General features: G+C 43.1%; 1 pseudogene; it reads right to left on the reverse strand.

The window, feature by feature from the left end:
• Positions 1-5,080: 5,080 nt before the first annotated feature.
• LOC125483459 lies at positions 5,081-5,911 on the reverse strand (annotated as a pseudogene).
• Positions 5,912-7,427: the final 1,516 nt, after the last annotated feature.

Genomic DNA, 7,427 nt, shown 5'->3' on the forward strand with positions numbered 1-7,427 from the left:
TGTCTTCTAATCTCTGTATTCATTCCTCCCTGTAATGATAAAGGATGTTGATATTACTGTATGAAACTGGCTTGAATCTTTCCCTTAATGCTTTCCTGTAATTAATTCGGATCTATAATTATAATTTTTGATTAAACAACTAATTAATATGAGATGTTCTTATCTATGTCTTAAGCATCAGCTGCAGCCTTGAGCTGCTATTGTTATCAAATGTTAGATATTATAATAAGAGATAAAAAGATGTAGAGCTGGATGAACACAGCAGGCCAAGGAACATCAGAGGAGCAGGAAAGCTGACGTTTCGGGCCTAGACCCTTTTTCTGAATAAGGGTCTATGCCTGAAACATCAGCCTTCCCGCTCCTCTGATGCTGCTTGGCCTGCTGTGTTCATCCAGCTCTACACCTTGTTATATCAGGGAAAAGGAGAGAGCAGGATACAAAAAGAGAGAGACATAACAATAGAGAGACAAGAGGAGATACTTTTGAGAGAAAGAAACAGAAGTATAAAGAGAGAGAGAGAAAGAGACAGATTAATGGGGAGATGTCAGTCAGAGATAAACAGGAGTTCAGGAAAGACAGAGTGAAGAGACAGATACCTTTGCTGTGGCTCCCAGGTCACTCTCTCCCTCGATTGTTTCTTTCTCTCTCCCATGAGGGACAGGGGACAGACCCTGCCCCTGGGTTTACTTCAGCCTGGGGCTGCTTCACGGAAGTTGAGGTACGAACATCAAAACTGGCACTGAGATTCCAACAATACGGTCTCTCTCTCTCTCTCATACACACACACACACAAACTGGCCACAGACCTGAAATCGACACTGAGACAAAGCTGAAGTTTCAAACCAGCTGCAAACACTTTTATTCAGGCAAAGGAACAGAGTCTTCTGCATCAACACAGGTTTATCCCACAGGGGAAACACAATATTTTCAAACAGACGAAGACAAGGTGTAAAGTCAGTGAGTTTACTTTTAAAGAGAATGAATACCAATCCATTTTACAGATGGATATCAAGGGATCACATGGATCTGTTGTACGATTGGACGTTTGTTCATTATACAAATGATCATGAGTTTATTAAGCACCTTCACCACCTCCCTGACAATAGCTGAGGGACATCACGTGACTGTTCCACTTCTTCATCGACATTTCATCGAGAAAAGCTAGGAAGTATCTGATTGACAAACTGTGTTAAAGACGAATAAATTCAAGGCATTGACACTTACTGCACATAAAGTCTGTGTGTTTTGTTTCTGACTTTCTGTCTGTGTGTATGTCAGTGTCTGTGTGTATGTCTGTGTCTCACCGTGTGTCTATCTGTGTGTTTCTGTCTCTATATTTTTGTGTATATCTCTACTGTACTTCAGTGTGTGTATTAGTATGTGTCTTTACGTTTGCGTTTGTCTCTGTGTCTGTGCCTCTGTGCAGTGGGCTCTCTGTTGTTTTGGAGGTGAATCCATTGAAGTGGGTTTAGCCTCCTTTCTTCTCTTTCTGTCTCTGTCCCTCGTTTTTAAAGTGATGCGATGCTGATGGTCATGTTGATGTGAGTTTCCATATGTGTGTCTCTGTGTTTGTGTCTGTGGGTGTATGTCTGGCTTCAGTGGGACTCACTGGAGGGATGTTCAAATGAAAGAATGAATTAAAAAGTGATGGATCAAAAGCTCAGAGTCTCTCCCGCTCTGTCGTATTTAAAGTAATACAATGTCACTCTCTGATGGCCGCCCTGTGCCACTACACTAGCAGCAGATTTTTCTTCGGTGAAAGCATCAAAGCCTGTGAATCGTTTAGGTTACGCAGTTGCTTCATTCTTCAAACAGCGTCTTTGGAGAAACAGAACAGTTTTGTCCGATCAATGTTGCCAGAGATATGAGCAGAAGGAGATGAACAAACCCAGTACTGATCTCACTCCCTCCACGCTTGAATTCTTTTCTCATTTACAATCTGAGAGTAGATTACTAAACATTAGAAACTGCAGAAACAAAAAAAAAGATTGCTGGAAAAGCTCAGCAGGTCTGGCAACTTCTGTGCAGAGAAATCAGTGTTAATGTTTCGGGACCAGCGAGCCTTCCTTAGAAATTGCAGAAAGTGCCATAAAATTCACGATGTCTCCTTACAAAACGATTCATTCGCAGGTGCCTGGATACAGTTGAAATTAAAATACTCTATTTAATGTGTATAATATCGGGAAAAATGCCCAAAGACAAATTATTTCCACATTGTAGAGGGAACGCATACATTTCTGGACATGAGAATGTTGCACCCTGAGGAGTTTCAGTACAATTGCAATCCACACCAGCACAATGCGTTTGTGTGTGTGTGTGCCTGTGTATGTTGATACTGCCGTGAGCTACTCTCTTTCCGACTGAACCCCTGATGCAGAGGGTGGCATTGCATCTCTTCAAACATAAGGGAGCAATCAGGAGTGAGACACAGGACCTTCCTCTCTCTCTTTCTCTCTCTCTCCCCCACCCTCTCTCTCCTTCTGTTTCTCTCCCTGGTCTTTGTCTCTCCATCACTCTCCCCTCCTCTCACTGCCCCTTTCCCTCTGCCCCCTCTCTCTGTCTCTCACTCTCTTCATCTCTCTCCCTCCCTCGTCCTCTCTCTCTCTCTCTTTCTTTCTCTCCCCTTGAGTCTGGCCCACCATTCAGAAAGCTCGTGGTTGATCTGATTGTGGTTGAACTCCATCTTCCCACCAGAAGTTTGGGAAGGGAGGTGAGGCAGCAAATGTGACAAGCAAATTGGACTATGAACAAAGACAGCTAACATTAGAAGATATTGCGTGTCAGTGAGCAGCTTATTGTTGAGAATGTGTTGCTCGAGAGCACTGTCGACTTCGCTTCAATTACTTCACTGATGATTGAAAGGTAACTGATTGGATGCAAATTAACTCGACTGGACTTTTTCAGTTTTTTTGTGCTCAAAACATAACTGGGCAATTTCCCACATTGTTGGAGAGATGCCAGTGTTGTATGTATACTGGTACAGATTACCTTGGCCGGTTGTGGAACACGAACCTCCAGCATTATTGCTGGAAGGTTGTCAGGGCCTACAACACTTGCAAAATCCAGTTCCTTGAGCGGTTTCATGATATGACATGGAGTGAATCAAATTAGTTCAAGATGGACATCCGAGATGCTGAGCTCCTCGGGAACAGGCTACAATGATAAGATGCAAAAGGTACGCCTGCGTGATCTGCCTGTACTGCACGCAAATCAAAATGTTTCGCTGTACCTAGGTGCATATGACAATAATAAATCAAATTAAAACAAAATGATGGGTCATCAACTTGACACTGCTTGTGGAGGATGGATGCAAATAGTTCTGCCTTGTCAGTGGAATGATGTCCTGCCTTCCCCCAGCATTGTGCCTGGGAATATTTATGGAACTGCCACCTCCCATTATTGTTCCATTTGTTCACCTCCATTCACAGCTCTCCATGGCAGCACTGCACAGCTCAGACCTGATCTGTTGTTTGGGTGATCTCTTAGCTGTAACAATCACAAGTTGCTTTCACTGTTTGTCCTTCAGTTACTCATATGTTTAATACCACTAGATTGACACATTCAATCTTTTGCCATAGCAGTTGCCTGTGGACCCACACCTACACTTGTCATTTAACAGCAGCCTGTGGTCCCATTCTGCTCTGTTCAAAGGCACTGACATTCAGCCCCACAATTACACTATTCCCCTGACAAAGGCTACTGATCCTACAGCTGTTTTGTTTCCCCAACAATAGCCTGCTGTACCCCCATCACACCGTTCCCCTGACAAGGGCTACTGATCCTACACCCACTTTGTTCCCCGACCAACGGCCTGCTGCACCACCCCAATTCTGTTCCCTTAACAACAGGCTTTGCCTTTTCCAAAATCTCATCCCTCACAATATCCTATGGCTCCACATCAAACTGATCCACTAGCAACAGAAGGTAAGAGAAGATTAGACAAAGAGAGGCATGGAGATTGAGGAAACTGGGAGAGAGAGAGATTGAGAGGGAGGGATAGTGAAAAAGAAAGTAAATAGAAACATGGAAATTAGGAGCAGGAGGAGGCCATTCAGCCCTTTGATCCTGCTCCACCATTCTTCATGATCATGGCTGATCATCTAACTGAATAGCCTAATTCTGCTTTCTCTCCATAACCTTTGATCTCATTCGCCCCAAGTGCTGTATCTAGTTGCCTGTTGAATACATTCAATGTTTTGGCATCAACTACTTGGTGAAAAAATGCCTCCTCATCTCCATCCTAAATCAGCTAACCCAAATCCTCATACTATGACCCTTGGTTCTGGACACATTCAACATCAGGAACATTCTCCCTGCATCTACCTTGTCCAATCCTGTTAGAATTTTATAAGTTTCCAAGACAACCCCCTCATTCATCTGAACGCCAGCGAAAACAATTCCAACCTAGTCAATCTCTCCTCATACATCAGATCTGCAATCCTAGAATCATCCTGGTAAACCTTCGCTACACTTCCTCAAGAGCAAGAGCATCCTTCCTCAGAAAAGGAGACCAAAACTGCACACAATATGCCAGGTGTCGTCTCATCAAGGCCCTGTACAACTGTACAAATAGGACGAGGACGAGAGAGAGAAAGGGGTAGGCCAGGGTCGGTGGGAGATATGGAGGAGACGGAACAAGGGAGAGAAATGAATTATGCCGAGGCCAGGTCGTATTGGGTGACACAGAGGTGAAAGCAAGGACAGAATTACTTAAGCCCAACTCCTGAGCTTGGCACCAGTCCACTCCCCTTCTGCAAGAACCAGGACTTAGGGCCCAGTCTGTCCCTCTCCAGCTCAGCTTCTTCAACACAAAGACAAACAGCAATACAGTTCACTCCGCTGCTTGGCACTTTTGAATGAACATTTTTATTATTTACAAATTGAAGTTATAGATACAGTCTGTGGAATGGTGTCTTTTCTCACTGGCCACTGAGTTGACAGAAACATAGAAATGCATCCTTGTGACCCCCTGTGGGATACATTTTGACAAACCGGCACTACCCTCAGTCTGTTACCATAGTGTCAGGCTGCCTAACTGATGAAACATTGAATTGAAATGGGAGAATCCTGGGTGGATTGATTAATGAGTGAATTTGATTGATTGATTAATTTGGCTAAAGGGATAATTCAGCACATTCTTCAGCTGCTGTCTGAACTTAGTCTGGGTCACAGCATAAATCGCAGTGTTTGTGCAGCAACTGAGGAGCTGCAGCATGAATCCCAATTCCTGTATACAGGAATCTAAAGACACAGAGTAATAACCCAAATAGTGCATTCAGTTCCATAAAGAATACACCATTAACATTGACCACAACAGGATGAAACTCGCCGATATCACAAACAGTAAAATGATGGATTTTTTTCGATTTTGCATTTCTATGTCACACTGAACGTCCCCATTAGTGTGAGCCCTGAGTCTCCTACGGGCTCTGCTGGTCACTACAATGTGTCTGACGGTGAAAACATTGAGCAGCAGAATCAGGAGAAATGGGAGAGCCGGGGTTAGAATGTAGTGGAGGAACTCAATTGTGCCCCAGACACGAGAGAAATAAACACCGATTGTTGCAGAACAAAACCAGGGTGTGTTTGTCAACAAATACTGAGCTGTGAGCATAAAATACCAGAACATGTTCTTCAAACAGCTCAGCACAGTCACTGTTCCCAGAACCACAGCCGCCGTTTTCTCACTGCAATATTTACTTTTCAGCTTCTGGCAACAAATGGCCACATATCGATCAAAGGTGAAAGTGACGGTGAACCAGACAGAACAGTCAGTGGCTGCATAAAGCAGGACGGCATGGATATTACACATGGGGATGGACTTCAGGAAATAAAACTGTTCATAGTAAACAATTGGAATGTATTTCAATATCAAGTCGAGGATAATGACCAGTAGATCCGCCACTGCCATGGCCCCAGGTAACGACTGACACATGAAGACAATCCACAATCTTTATAAAGCAGGATGTTGATTGTCACTATGTTAACTGTGAGGAAGGAAAACAAATAAATTATACATCAGCTTGGAGGTAAAGTTTCAGTTTGATTGAGGACCTAGTGAGATTTTCAAATGTGTCATTGTATTCAGAAATTTGTTGAAATAATTGGAGCTGAAATGGAGTCTTATGTTTTGGTCAATGAACTGTTGTCCAGCCATTTAAAAATAATTTCAATCTAGAATGAATGTTCCGGGGAATGTCTGTTATAGAATGTTGTGGAGAGAATGTTGGTTCTAGAACATGATAGCATCATAAAGATCCACATCATAAAGGCCCTTCTGTCCATCAAGTTTGGTGAGATCCACTCGGCCTCGCCGTGGTAATCTCTCCCCAAACCCGACTCAACTCGCACTTTGCACAACAAAAATAATAAGATGCAGCCAAGACATTGATTATTTGATGTAAGATCCCCTTTTACGATGATATAGATGTCACCCCTTATTAGGAAATCTCCTCCAGCTCCTTTTCATTTTTGCGTGACACTTTCAGCTGTAAAATGTTCTGGATCTTCAGTTCCCAATATCAGTCACCCTGTCATTACATAATATCCATTTACCTCAATGTATGCAGTGTATTCCTCAATCTTTCCTGAGAATACAGCACACACTCAGATAGAGAGTCTTTCATTCAGCTCTTTAAACCAGTATTCCCTGCTTTATTGTCACCTTTATTTTGACTGTTCAAGAAACCGTTTGACATTGTCACACTCACAGAATCAGGCCTGATGGGTAATGTACCACAAAACACCATCAACATCCCTGGGTATATCCTGTCCCACCAGCAGGTTAGACCCACCAGTGGTGGTGGCACTATCGCATACAGTCAGGAAAGGAGTTATTCTGGAATTTCCCAACATTGATTCCAGAACCCGAGAAATTTCATGGTAACAGGTCAAAGATGATCAAGGAAATTGCACTGCCCTCCACACCACCCCTCGGTGATAAACCAGTTCTCCTCGATTTTGAAAACAGATTGGTGACAAGGGCACAGAACGTACTCTCGGTGTAGCACTTCAATGTCCATCACCAAGTGTGTTTCCACAGGCTTACCACTGACTGAGCAGGGCGAGGCCTCAAATACACAAAGCCAGATTGTGGGAAGTGATGAGTGAACCAACAAGATGGAAACATTCTCACCAAACTACTTGTCACAAATGTATCTGTGCCTAACAGTATCTGTAGGAGCACCCAGTACACAGTCCTGGTGGAGGCAAAGTCTAATCCTCATATAGAAGATACTGTCTACTGGGTTAAATTAGCCTCTGTCAGTTTAACAGAAATTAACATTTGTAGTGACACAGTGACCAGAGTTGGGCCCTCAACTATTTGCAAGCTTTATTGATGGTTTAGATAAATGGAACAAATGTATTCTAATTAAAATTGTCAATTACACTATGATAAGCAGGAAACGAAATTATTAAGAGCATAT

The sequence above is a fragment of the Rhincodon typus genome, chromosome 7 (genome assembly GCF_021869965.1).
Source record: "Rhincodon typus isolate 14 chromosome 7, sRhiTyp1.1, whole genome shotgun sequence".
Lineage (NCBI taxonomy): Eukaryota > Metazoa > Chordata > Chondrichthyes > Orectolobiformes > Rhincodontidae > Rhincodon > Rhincodon typus.